The 14,283-nt window shown below is 34.7% G+C and overlaps 1 protein-coding gene across 1 annotated transcript in view; it reads left to right on the top strand.

Annotated features, from left to right (window-relative positions):
• Positions 1–14,283, top strand: part of NAALADL2 (N-acetylated alpha-linked acidic dipeptidase like 2) — a 1,140,409-nt gene that overhangs the window by 47,586 nt on the left and 1,078,540 nt on the right. The gene's annotated exons all lie outside the window — the stretch shown is intronic.

The raw sequence follows: 14,283 nt of genomic DNA, 5'->3' as shown, positions 1-14,283 counted from the left end.
TTAGGGAAGAAGCCCCAGGACCCTACGTGTCCCACCATGCTTCACCAAGCTCCAAAGCATATGCTCAGTAACTGTTTGGAAATGAATGAATTAATGAATAAATAAATGAACAGCAAAAAGAAGAAGATGTATATTTGATATTATCATTTTTGCCAAGTGGTTGTTTTTAAAGTTTAGATTTATCCTGTTTTCTTCAGTGTCATACTTAATCTCATTCCTGTGTGTTATTTTAGAACTTCAGTTAAAATAAAATGTCACTCTAAGCTGTTGCTACAAAAACACACAATCTGTTTGGTCAACTCTAAATGTACTGTAGTCACTCATAGGAAACTCCTAAAACTGCAGCTATTCTGTCAATTTACATATTTCTTTAGAAAGACCAATCTCTAAACATTATCTTTTGCTCAGGGGGTTATTTCCAAATTCACATTTGTTCTCTGATTCACTGTACCTTCTGTTATAATATTCCTTATTTTAAAATGGATTTTCTTTCCTTTTTAACTTAAGGGAATGCCAATTTATACTTCTTTCCTACCTATCTAGTAACTCAGTAGCTATTTAGCAATTCATTGTCTGTTTACTAATTAGAATGCTGAAAGGAGACCTGAGGAGTGGGGATATAAATGGGCATCACCAGATTATTGGCATTGGCGCTCCTCTTATGGAGGCAAAGAAGTAGAGAGGCTACACACAAAAAAGGTGCCATCTCTTTGAGATCATGTATTCATTTGTTGATAGTACTACACGTTTATTTCCCATTTGTATCACTGGACATCTTGAAAGAAGAAGTGTTTTTGTTTCACAGACATTTTCTCTAACGCTAGCAAACCATCACATGAAGATGCGAAGTTGTGAAAAGGAGAGCCAGCCCAAACCATCTCTACTAATGAAAATACTAAGTGTATGAGTAGGGCCTAACATCAACTTTGTATACAGAAGGCAGCATTTCAAAAAATAGTTTAGGACATTACTATTATCTTAATAGATTGACTACATATCGTTAGCCGATAAGTTGTCCCAAATAGAGATCCATTTTGTAGCCTAATTTTATAGAGTTATGAAGGGAGAATTCCTTTTGTAAGAATTCTCTACCACGATCTCCATAATCTCTACTTCACTGAGTTTCATCCAAGTGCGAAAATGAAAAATTATAACCTGCCAAGCATCAGTGGCAGTGTAAAATGAAAAAATTGTGAGTTAATAACAGTGATGCTTCAAAAAAATTTTGTGGCCAATTTAACATTGCTTCATCCAAGGTCACTTCTCAGAGGTGATTATTTTTAGTAATTTGCAGATGAGACCTTCCTACCTTGGACATGGTCAGGGAAGATCAAGAAAACACCAGAGAAGGCTTAAGACTCAAGGTTATATATTTTACTCAAATGAGACAGAAGCCATAGTTCCACTTTATTTTCTTAAGACCTAACAGAAAACAATTTTCAAAGAAATGAAACTTATATGAAACTTTAAAGACTGTGTTCTCTTTTATTGGAGAATAAAATTATTCTAATATAAATCACCAGGAGTAAGGGTAGCAGAAAGGTGCTATTTATTAAATCCTGAAATAGCATTTCATGGGAGAGGTGTTCAAGATATTTTCCTAGATTTTTAGTCCAATGCTTAAAAATACAATCATTATAGATTGTGTTTCATATAAACATTGGTTATGAAGACTTAGCCATAGCTCATTTTTAAACATCTAGATAAGTTTGAAATTTACTTTCTCTTGCCCAACTTGAAATTATATTTTAACTAATTCTTTAAAAAAGATCTTATTTTCCTTTTATTTTAAAGATTCCCTTTTTTAAAAAATAATTTATTTATTTATTTTTAGAGAGAGGAGAAAGGACAGAGAAGGAGAGAAACATCAATGTGCGGTTGCCCCTTGCACGTCCCCCTCTGGGGGACCTGCTCCACAACCCAGGCATGTGCCCAGTCTGGAAATCTAACTGGCAACCCTCTGATTCACAAGCCAGCACTCAGTCCACTGAGCTGCACCAGCCAGAGTGTGTTTTTCTTATATAATTCAGTTAATATAGACAAATATAAAATATTTTTATTAATTTTATTAATCACAGATAAATTTTATTTATTTTTTGGTGTATTCCTGCCACACCCGTGTATATTTTTTGGTATGTGTCTATGTACCTGTGTGTAGAGAGGAGAGACAGCTGATTAGGAAGATAAGAGTTTTTTAAATGGGCTTACACTGAAGATGTATTCATATTTTATGTAGCAATTTGCCATAGACATCTTTCTATCTCAATAATTACTGGTTTACATCCTCACGTAGTGGTTTCAGATTGCATCCATAGCATCTGCTATTGATGAACATTTAGAATGATTACAGTTTTTTACCATACATACAGTTCTGAAATAAATAAAACTTTCTATAACTATCAGATTTAAAATAAGGTTTAAAAGTAAAAGTGATGGAAATGTATTCATTTGATACTTATGCAAAATATGCTTCCCAGAGATGTAAGTAGACAGTTCTGCTAGAGCCCTGCTATGACAAGGATATTCTTTTATTAGGTGGGTGAGCTTAGATATCTTAGCATTGTTTGAATTAGTTTCAGATGGTTAGTAGCTGCCGCACTGTTTTTTGTGAATTTCTTGTTTGTGTCTTGCCCATTTTTTCCATTAGTATTTGTCTCTTTTTCTATTGCTATTTAATAACTTTATTTTTAAGATATTAATCTTTTGTCTCACCCATGTTTTAAATTTTTTGTGCGATCAATTCTGATTTTACTTATCTTTGTCCCAAAACGTGTTAATCTTTTTCTTATTGTTTCTGGTGATAGACCCATTCTTATAAAAGCTTCCTGTACACAAAGTTGTATGACTATTTAAGTTTTCTTCTGTTAGTTTTTTAAGGGTTTAATCCATGATAAATTTACTCATGTATGATTTGAGGCAAGAGTCTAACCTACTGTGTTTCTAAATCGTTGGACTATTGACACAGTGGCCCTTAAGCGATAGCCCCACCTTCCTCACTGCTTTGAAGTGCCTGAGTTATTGTGGATGTCTTCAAATAGAGTTCTAGGCATTACGTGATGTGCTCTCAGGCGGTGTTGGAAACTAGGTAACAGGGGTTGTTTTTGTACTTTCCTTATATCTCTACTGACATGTCCGTGATTCTTTTCTAATTCACATATTATTTCCTTTAATGAAGTTCCTTTTTTAATATTAAAGTATAATTGACATAAAACAGTGTATTAATTTCAGGTGCACAATATAATGATTTGATACACACACACACACACACACACACACACACACATTGCAAAATGACCACCAGAATACATCTAGTTTATTTATATCTAACGCCATTTATAGTGGCAAGTGTCTAGTTTCTTAATTTTTGAGAATCAGCTTTACTGAAGTACAATAAATATGTATATTATATAATGCAGACATCGATACAGTTGTACAGTCACCCCTACCTTCAAAAGAGAGAACATTTTGATCACCACAGCATTGCCCTTCATTCCTTTGCAGTTGACCCTCTTCCACTGATGGCTTGTGCCAGATACTGGTCTGCTTTCTACACCATGGTTTGGTGTGGAAATGCTTGTGAGATTCATCCGTGTTATCCATGCTCAAGTTGCTTGGTCCCTTTTATTACTGAGTAGTGTTCACCTATATGAGTAGTCAACAATTTATCCATTCACATGTGGCTATCTGACATGAGTTTTTAGCTATTATGAAAACAGTTACTAAGAACATTCTTTTTTTTTTAAGATTTTATTTATTTACTTATTTTTAGAGAGAAAGGGAAGGAGAGAAGGAGAGAAATATCAATGTATGGTTGCCTCTCAATGAGTCCCCTGCTGGGAACTGGCCTGCAACCCAGGCATGTGCCCTGACTGGGAATCAAACTGCAATCGTATGGCGATCGTATGGTTCGCAGGCCTGCGCTCAATCCACTGAGCTACACCAGCCAGGGAAGAACATTCTTATACAGGATATATGGACATATGTTTTTATGTCTTCAGGATAAAATCCCACCTCAAAGGAGGATTACTGGGTAGTGTTTGAAACTCCACAAGAAACTGCCAAGGGGTTTTCTTAAGTGTCTGTATCATTTTGCATTCCCACCAGCAGTGTATGAGAATTCTAGTTTTACATGCTTGCTGTACTTAGTATTGTCAGTGTCTTTAATTTTAGCCATTCTAGTGGGTGAATAGTGGTATCTAATTGTGGTTTTAACTTGCATTTCCTTAATGACTAAGGTCCTTTACAACTCAGTATAAATTATAGAAGCAGTGTGCCAACTTGTACAGCAATAGCTGCTGAAATTTTTATTTTGATTGGGTTGAATAAATTTGGAGGGAACAATTTGGGAAGATCTGACATTGTAATAATATCAAGTCTTCCAGTTTATTAACGTGGTATGTCTTTTTACTTAAGTCTTAACCTGTTTCAGAAACACTTTATAGTTGACAGGATACAAGTTTTGCAAAATTAAAAAATAGATCACTCATATTTTGATGTTATTTGAAGTGGCACTTAATTTTTTTTAAAACTCTAATAGTTGCTAGTATGTAAAATACAATTGATTTTGTATAATGATTTTATATCCTGTGTACTTGTTAAATTCATTTATCTGTTTTAATAGTTTTGTATAGATTCCACGGGATTTTCTGCATGAACTTTTATTTTCTGAAAGGTTTTCTTCTTTTTTTTTTCAGTATTTTTTGATGTATTGCCCTTCTAAATGGTGGTAATTTTTCTCCCAAATATTGTGAGCTCTGAGAATTATTTATTTTATTTTATAGTAATTTTTTCTTGGCCTCAAGTGATTTCTACTTGAACAGGACAGATTAATAGCCACCTAACTTCTGGAGTGACCTCCAGGTAGATTTTTAGAGCTTTCTCTCTCCATGTTGCATTGGTATCCTTGCTATGCTTTCCCACAGATTGATGTTTTCTTGGCCTTCTCAAACCACAGTCGTTATCTCCTCAACTCAGTGAGGCAGCCAAGGTCTATTTGGCTTCTTAATTCCAAGCTATCTCTTGGAAACTGTGTCCTAAGCACTGATGTGGGGCAATCTTAGGGCTCACTTTTTGTTTCCCTTCCCGTAGAAGTCACAGTCCAGTGTTATCTGTTGATCATTGTAGGAAAAGAGTGATTTTATACGTTCATTCTGGTTTTCTTATCAAGGATGAAGTGTAAGTCTGCTTTCTGTTGTCTACAATTACTTTTGAATGCTGTCCAGTGCCAAAATACAAGTTTGAATTTCACTAATACCCTGATGTCCTGTCTACCTCCATCTGTTTGTCAATGACTCATTTAGTTATGAATATCTGTCATTTTCTTTCTTTCTCATAAATACCACACCAATTTAATTATTCTACTCATTTTGAATGAATATATTTTGTAATTATGTTTAGTTTTAAAATTATATAATTGGCCCATTTAAAATTTTATGTAAATTTATAATATTCAGGGTGTGTGTATGTATCTATATAGATGTATATCTATATCTATCTATATACATCTATACATCTATATAGATAGATACATACACACACCCTGAATATTATAAATATTCATGGTGTGAATATTTATAGATAGATATATCTATCTATATAAATAGATAGATAGATATAGAAATAAATATTGGTTAGGTCAGCTGGAGTACCAAATAATGTCCTGTGAATTCCAAAAACCCTTGTGAGTGGGTGGGTGGATGACATGTTTCATATTGTCAATGTTATTTTCTGTGAGATCTTGTTTTTGTTGAATAGAAATATTTTAGAGATTCTCTTGTTATGTTGTGCTTCCTAAGTTTCTTCTCTACACCTTTGGCTCAGATGTGACACTCAGCTTCATTTACGAAACCCACTCACAAAGGTCTATGAGATTACATTTTATTAAATATCTAGGTTTGGACATTGTGATGAGTAATACAAACCATTTCATATAGATTTTACATCTCTTCCTTTAAAAACTTTTGTTACCCCAATATTAGATTTTTATTTTACTAACTTCTTTAGCCACATGCCTTGTCTTTGGCTAATTCATTCTTGCTGATGTCCTTTCTCTAACTCTCTTCTATTCAAATCTCTTATCTCTACCCACCCACCTTTAAAATGTTCATTTCCAGTGAAAAGTTCAGCTATCTTTTTGGTTGTATTAGAACTTACTGTACTGGTCCTACTTTCACCCAGTAAATCATCATTCATTTTTCCCTAAGTTTTTGTGCCTACTGTTAAAATAATGACATTTTTACACTACTATATTTGTAAGATGATGCTCTAGATTTTCACATTTTCTATTTCTATTTAATTAAAAAAAATTTAATGTGTGTATTTTATACTGGAAATCTGATGGCTGTGGTAACATTCTATATGTCGCTGCCTTAATTATAGTTTTGATCAAGAGTAACAGAAAAGTTATTAATTTAAGTTACATTAAAATCATGTGAAGAACAATATAAAAATATCTACAATACATAACTAATTGCAATATAAATTCTCCAGTTTAAGATATCTATAGTAAATGCATATATTCATTTATTTCCATTGATGTAATTGAGGATTGACTACATTTTTATTTGTTGAGTATAAATAAAATTGATTAATTACTAAATAACTTTATATAACCTTTTTTAGGGAACTGAAATGAGCTGTCTACATGGCTAGGATAAATTACCTATGTATCATAGGGTTTCCTTTTTTATGAAAGTAAAGTTTGCTCCCATATTATTGCTTATTGTTTTTTCAAAATTTTATATATGTTCTATTTGTCCTTGATCATATGTCTGTTTTATTATTAACCACTGAAAATATAAATAAAGATAATTCAGATAATAATAGTACTACTTTTTACTCAGTAATATTACTTTTTTATTAGCTTACATGCCATCATTTATAAATTGCACTTGGCAGCACAAGCCTGTCAATTTAAATATTGATTTGGTATCTGCTTCCAAGGCTCTTAATATCTAGATGAGGTCATAGAATATTCACCTGTGAAATAACTTAAAAAGAATGTGTGCAAGTGAGTTCAGATTTGAGACGCTTAGTTTTAGAAATGAAACAAAGACTCTAAGAAATGAATCAAAATGGAACAGTATTAAACAGGAAGGCATCAAGAGTTGACTTTGGAGTAAGTGCTAACTGCAAGGAAAACAGTATTCAGAAAAGGCATATCAGGTGGTGAAGAATGTAATTTACTAAGGCAGAGAGAGTGGTTTGATCACAGTAAGTATAATGGATGACCTTTTTCTGTTGGGCTTATTATTTTACAACCTGTGGCTGTAAAAGATGTGGATTTGGAGTAAAAAAAATACAGAATCTCTCCAGAAAAAGTCAAGCCATTGTTAGTATAATGACAATGGTTTGCATAACATCGATGCACCTGGCAGCCAAGAGGAGTGAACTGGAATGTGCATGTGTGAATGATGCCAACTTCACTGTATTAGTCAGTGGGGGCAGTAGATGCCATTGAGTAAGCATGTGTGCTGTGTGGCCATGACATTCAAAATGAATGAGTAGAACAACAAATGTGCATCAAATTTTGTGTTAAGCATGAACATTCCTATCCAGATGTGTTAAGCAGAAACTATCCAGATGATTCAGAAGGCTTTTTGGGACAATGAAAGAATGCAGTGCAAATAAAAGTGTAGCACAAATGCTTCAAATATTGCCAAGAAGCTCTTGAAAGTGATCCATATTCTAGAAGGCCTGCAACAAGCAGAACACCTAAGAATGCTGAATGTGTATGGACTGCAGTCAACAAAGATTGGCAGATAAGTTTGGGAGAACTAGAAGCTTTTCTGGGAATTTCAAAAACTACTGTGCCTGAGATTTTGACACAGGCTGTTGGCATGAAATAGGTCATAGAAAAATTAATTCCATGGCATTTGCTACCGGAGCAGAAGTAACATAATGCTGTAGTTGCTGATGACTTGACTGAAACCTCTACCAATGAACCATATTTCTTCCAGAAGGTCATAACTGGAGATGAATCATGGGTCTATGGCTATGATCCAGAAACAAAAGCCCTGTTGTCCCAATGCAAGTTGTCTGGTTCTCCCTGCCTGAAGAAGGCGTGGCAAAGTCCCAGCAAGATCAAGACCATGTTAACTGTGTTTGTTGATTGGGAACGTGTTGTCCATCATGAGTATGCCCCTCCATGCTAAGTAGTTAATAAATAGTACTACCTCAATGTTCTTCATTTGTCGAGAGATGCAATATGACCAGAATGGCTACAGCTCTGGACAGTGTGATTGGCAGCTTCATCATGACAGTGTACCTGCTTATGCATCATGTCTCATGCAGAGATTTTTAGCAAAATATCAAATCACCCAGGTGACTCAGCCGCCTATAACCCAGATTTGGCACCCTGTGACTTCTGGCTTTTTCCAGAACTAAAATCTTCCCTTCCCTTTGAAAGGGAAGAGATTTTAGGGAATGAGATGCAGTAAAATCCAATGAGGCAGCTGATGGTGATTCCAACAAAGGATTTTGCAGAGTGTTATAATAGTGGAAGAGATTCTGGGAGAACTGTGTGAGATCCTAAGGTGACTACTTTGGAGGGGACTGAGGTATCATTGTTCTATGTACAGTGTTTCTTGTATCTTGTATCTTCTTCAATAAATGACTTTTTCATAGCATATGGCTGGATACTTTCTGAACAGTCCTCTCAAATTATGTTCCACCACATGTTGTCTGTGTGTCCTTGGACAAGCTGTACTTTTTCATTTTTAAAGTACAGATGCTGAGAGGTATCACCTGAGCCTGCAATTTCTCTGGTTGAGAGCCCAGGGATGACACCTAGCACCTCTTCTCCAGCATCATGGCTTGCTTCACAAAAAATCCCTACTCTGGTTTTATTCTTCAGGGACCACAGGGGTATCGGTGGGCCCAACTACTGGGATTCTGATTATGGCAGAGAAGAGAGGAAAGGTCTACAACTACCATCACTTGGATCTTGTCCTGGTTGCAATGCCCAACTAGTCCCAACCAGCAGTTTGCTCATCTGTGGACCTGTCAGTGAAAGTCTTACCAAGGAATGCAGTCTGGGTACAAGTCTACCTAAACTAGATCCCCAAATGAGTTTTGCTGGCTCTGGAGCCTGGTTTGCTCACACCTAGGCAGAAGAGCTAGTTACAACCCCACCCTCTGCTAATCATGGCTTTCAGTCCCTCAGGAACAGAAATTTTTTTTTGGGGGGGGGGAAATTTAGGATTTTTTTGAAGTGGATTCACCTAGTTCTTCCCAGGCAGGAGCCTGAGTCAGCCACAAAAAACTTAGTGGTGTGACCCCAGCATCATCTGAAAAGAGAGGCTGGCACGGGCATTTAGAAGTTGCAAAACCTATCAACTCCTAAGCTGAGAGGCAGACAGGCAGAGCTGATTACCCTCAGAGCAAAGCCCATGGTCCTGTTTGTGCAGGAAATTTAGGGCATAGGTCAGCATTTTTGGGTTTGGAACTGCTTCTTCCACTGGGTCCAGGCAGGAAAATTAATTCATAGTTCCACTTATTGCTGAGTATATCCTTCAGCTCCCCAGTCAGAGAACTTACCAGAGCACACAGGAGGCTGTGTAGCCCATCCAACAGCCCTGCTTACACATGAACAGAGAGTACTGCTCATGGCTTTCCATGCCTGCTGAGCACAATGGTGGCCTCATCTGACCAGAATATTGAATGCACACTCTTGCCTGATTCGTGTTCCCAGACACTGACTCATGGAGGTCTTGGGTCTCATCATGCTGCTTTACTAGGCTAGGGAACTTAATTCATAGCCCTACCCATTGCTAAGTTTAGTACCCAATCCTGACTATCTAGAAAGCCTGACAAGAGTATCCAAGGAACCATGAAATATATATTACAGCCTTACTTGTGCAGGGAATCAAGCCAGAAGTTCTATCCAGCTATAGTCAGTCTGGCAAAACCCAGCAACAACCCTCAGTGTTTGAACAGTTGCCTCACCCCAAAATAGACCTTAATAGCAGTCTCTACCTGGTCAGGGAGGTTAGCAGACACATCCAGAAACCAAACTGAGTTGACTGGTGAAAATTTTCTCTGCCAAAGTGAACCTGCAAAGTCTAGAAAAACAGACATTTAAGTGAACAGATCTCAATATAAAGAATAAGGGATAAAGAAAATCAGATAACTGTGAAACCAACAAAGGAAACTAGTAAAGATATAATAACATCCTAAAGGAAAAGAAATTGTCAGATAAAAAATTAAAGTAATCCACTTAAAGAAGTTTGTGAACTGTGAGAATACAAAGATAACTAAACAAAGCTAGAAAAAACAATGCACAAATAAAAGAAAAGGGAAACAATTGGAATTTTGACTAACAACCTTACCCCTGGAAATCTTAGAGCTAAAAGATATAATAACTAAACCAAAGAAGTTCATGTAGAAGGAAGAATCAGTGACATGGAAGACAGGGCATTTGAAATTATCCAGTTAGAGGAACAAAAAGAAGAAATAGTGAAAAAGAATAAAGGAAGCTTATGGTTCATGGGACACAATGAAAATGAATAATATGGGAATTCTACAAGGACAATGGAAATAGAAAGGAAAGAAATGGAAAGAAATAGACATCTGGATCCAAGAGCTCCAATAGGTAGATTCTGTATAGGGCTACAGAGAGACATTGTAATTGTCAAAAGTCAAAGATAAAGGAATAACTTTAAAAGTAGCAATAGAAAAGAGAAAAAATGTATACAAGGGAACCCCCATAAGACTATGGCAGATTTTCAACCGAAACTTCTCAGGCCAGAAGAGAAGAGAATGACATATTCAAAACATTGAAAGAAAAATACTGACAACCACGTACACTATAAACTGGTGTTTATACAGTTTGTTTCTTAAGACAACTGGTGAAGTTGTCTTAAGAAACAAAGGAGTGATAAAGGTTTTTCCAAATAAATGAAAGTTAGAGGGATCCATCACCACTAGACCTGCCTTATAAAAAATGCAAAATGCTAAAGGTAGTTCTTTAAATGAAAATAGAAAGATGGTAATTAACAACATAAAAACTGAGAAGGCAGTGTAAAAATTCACCTATATTGTAAAAATTGGATTTTGTGATATGTCAGTGGTGGTGCATTATTCACATACAACTCTATTTAAAAGTTAATAAATGTAAAAATAATCATAACTATCATAATCTGTTACTACACAATATAAAACATAAATGTTAACATCAGTGATCTAAATGGAGGAGAAGGAGAAATAAGCAAAGGTACATTAATAATTGGGGGCTTTACTACCCCACTCTCAACAATAGATAAATCATCCAGGCAGAAAATTAATATGGCAGTAGTGAATTTGAATAAGACAATCATACCCATGCAGAACATTCTATCTAAGAACAGTAGAATATGCATTCTTCTCAAGTGCACATGGAATTCCTAGGCTAGACTATATGTTAGGCCACAGAAGAAGTTTTAACAAATTCAGAAATAAAGCCATGCCAAATATCTTCCCTGACCTCAATGGTATGGATCAATAAGAAAAAAAATTAGAAGATGCATGAATACATGGAAATTAAACAAAACTCTCCTGAACAATCAATGGGTCAAAGAATTTAATGGGCAAATTAAAAATATCTTGAGAAAATAATGGAAACATAAAGTCCCAAAATGTAGGTGAAGCTGCAGAAGCAATTCTAAGAGAAAAAATTTATAGCAATAAATACCTATGTAATGAAGTAAAAATATGTCAAATAAACAACCTAACTCTATGCCTTAAGGAACTAGAAAAAATAACAAACTGAGCCTAAAATTAGCAGAAAGAACAAAATAGTAAACATTGGAGCAGAAGTAAATGAAATAGAAAAGAGGAAAGCAATAGAGAAGATTAACCAAACTATAGTTCGTTCTTTAAAAGGAGGAACAAAATTGAAACACTTTAGCTAGACTAACTAAGGAAAAAGGTAGGACCCACATCAACAAAATGATAAATAAAAAAAACATTAAAGTATCACAGAATAATTAGAGTCATAAAATGCTACTATAAATAAATATGCACCAACAAACTGGACAACCTAGAAGAGAAGGAAAATTCTTAGAAACATACACACTTCCAACACTGAATCAGGAAAAAAATAGCAAATCTGAATAGATCAATTTACTAGCAATGAGATTAATCAGTAATCAAAACTATCCCAATTAAAAAAAGCTTATAACCAGATGATTTCTATCTGGTGAATTTTACCATCAAGAATTTACATCAATCTTTCTCAAACTTTTCAAAACCTTGAAGAAGAGGAAATACTCCTAAATTTAGTTTACAAGGCCAGTATTGCTGATGCCAAACAGAAATGGGCAGTATGAAAATAGATGGAACATTCTCAGTAAGCTAGCCAACAAAAGTTTGCTGCTTATTAAAAGGATCATTCATCACAATTAATAGGAATTTAGACCAGGAATGGAAGAATGGCACAACATATGTATTACAAGTCAATCAATGTGATACATACAACACATTAATGGGATGAAAAAGAAATAAATCATGATCATCTCAATGATGAAAGATCGAAAGCTTTTCCTTGAAGACCAGGGACAATACTTACATTCCTTTTCTTTTTTTTTTTTACCACTCCTAATCAACATAATATTGGAAGTCCTAGCCAGTGTAATCAGGCAAGAAAAAATAGCATTTAAATTGTAAAAGAAGACAAAACAATCATTTTCATATAATGTGATATTATATAGTAAATCTAAACACTCCACCCAAAACCTGTTTGATCTAATCAGTGAATTTAGTGAAGTCGAAGGACACAAAGTTAACATGCAAAGTCAGTAGCACTTGTGGACAGTAACAAATTATCTGAAAAAGAAAAAATACCATTTATAATGGCATCAAAAACAATAAATTACTTAGTAATAAAATTTACTAAGGTGGTGAAAGATCTTTACTCTGCAAATGGCACTCACTAAAGAAATTAGGGCAGATATACATAAATGTAATATTATCTTGTGTTTATAGATTGGAGGAATTAATATTGTTAAAATGTTCATGCTACCCACAGCCATTTATAGATTCATTGCAACCCTTATCAAGATTTCAGTGGCATATAACACAAAAGTTAAAAAAAAAACAAAAACACAAAACGAAATTTATATGGAACTACAAATGACTTCAAAGAAATCCAGAGAAAGAAGAACAAAGTGAGGGGCATCACACTTCCTGATTTTAAGTATATTGTAATCTGTTGTAATGAAAACAGTGTATTGCTATTTGGCATAAAAACATACACATGGATCAATGGAACAGAGTAGAGAGTTTATAAGCACACCCAAGCCTGTAGAGTCAACTAATATTTGTCAAGGGAGCCAAGAATATTCGATGAAGACAAATTTTTTAAAATAAATTTTGCAGAGAAAATTGGATAGTCACATGTAAAAGAATGAAACTGGACTCTTACATCACTGACATAGTTAAATGAATTAAATATATAAATTCTGAAGCCATGAAATTCCTAGAAGAAAAGATATGAAAAAAATTTCTTGATGTGGGTCCTGGCAATGAATTTTGCATATGATACCCTAAGCGTGAACAACAAAATAAAAAATAAGATGGTATGCATGAATGCAAAATCCTCACAGCAAAAAAAAAATTAGCAAAGAGACATACTGTAGACAACCTACAGTATGAGAATAAATTATTAAAATTGTATATCTAAGAAGGGGCTAATATCCAAAATATATTAAAGAGTTCATACAACTTAATAGCAACCTCCTCCCAAATATTCTCATTTAAAAATTGGTGGAGAATCTGAACAGACATTTTTTTCAAAGAAGGTATACAAAGACCATCAGGTACATGAAAATATGCTCAACATCACTAGTCATTAGGGAAATGAAGATTAAACCAAATGAGATACCACCTCACACTTGGTAGAGTGGCTATTATAAAAAAGACACGACGCAAGTGTTGGTGAGGATGTGGAGAGTTAAGGAACCCTTGTGCATATTGACGGGAATGTAAATTGGTTCAGCCACTGCTGTGTGAAGCAGTGTGGATGTATGGGAGATCCTCCAAATATTTAAAATTATATAGAACTAGTACATGATCCAACAATTCTCCTAGAAATCTATCAAAAAATGAAACCTGAAAGATACCAGCACACCTAAGTTAATAGCAGTGTTATTTACAGTAGCCAACAAATGGAGACAAGTCAAGTGCTCACCTTGTCTGTGGAGAGATTGATAAATTTTGTTTCATATATATGAGGTCTGTCTAGAAAATATCAGCCATGTGCTATGAAAAATAGTCATTTATTGAAGACGATACAAAAATATTGTACAT

This window comes from Artibeus jamaicensis, unplaced genomic scaffold (assembly GCF_021234435.1).
Source record: "Artibeus jamaicensis isolate MK-2021 breed Jamaican fruit bat unplaced genomic scaffold, CSHL_Jam_final scaffold_474, whole genome shotgun sequence".
Lineage (NCBI taxonomy): Eukaryota > Metazoa > Chordata > Mammalia > Chiroptera > Phyllostomidae > Artibeus > Artibeus jamaicensis.
The sequence above is the reverse complement of the archived record's forward strand: the minus strand, read 5'-3'. Positions and strand labels throughout refer to the sequence as shown.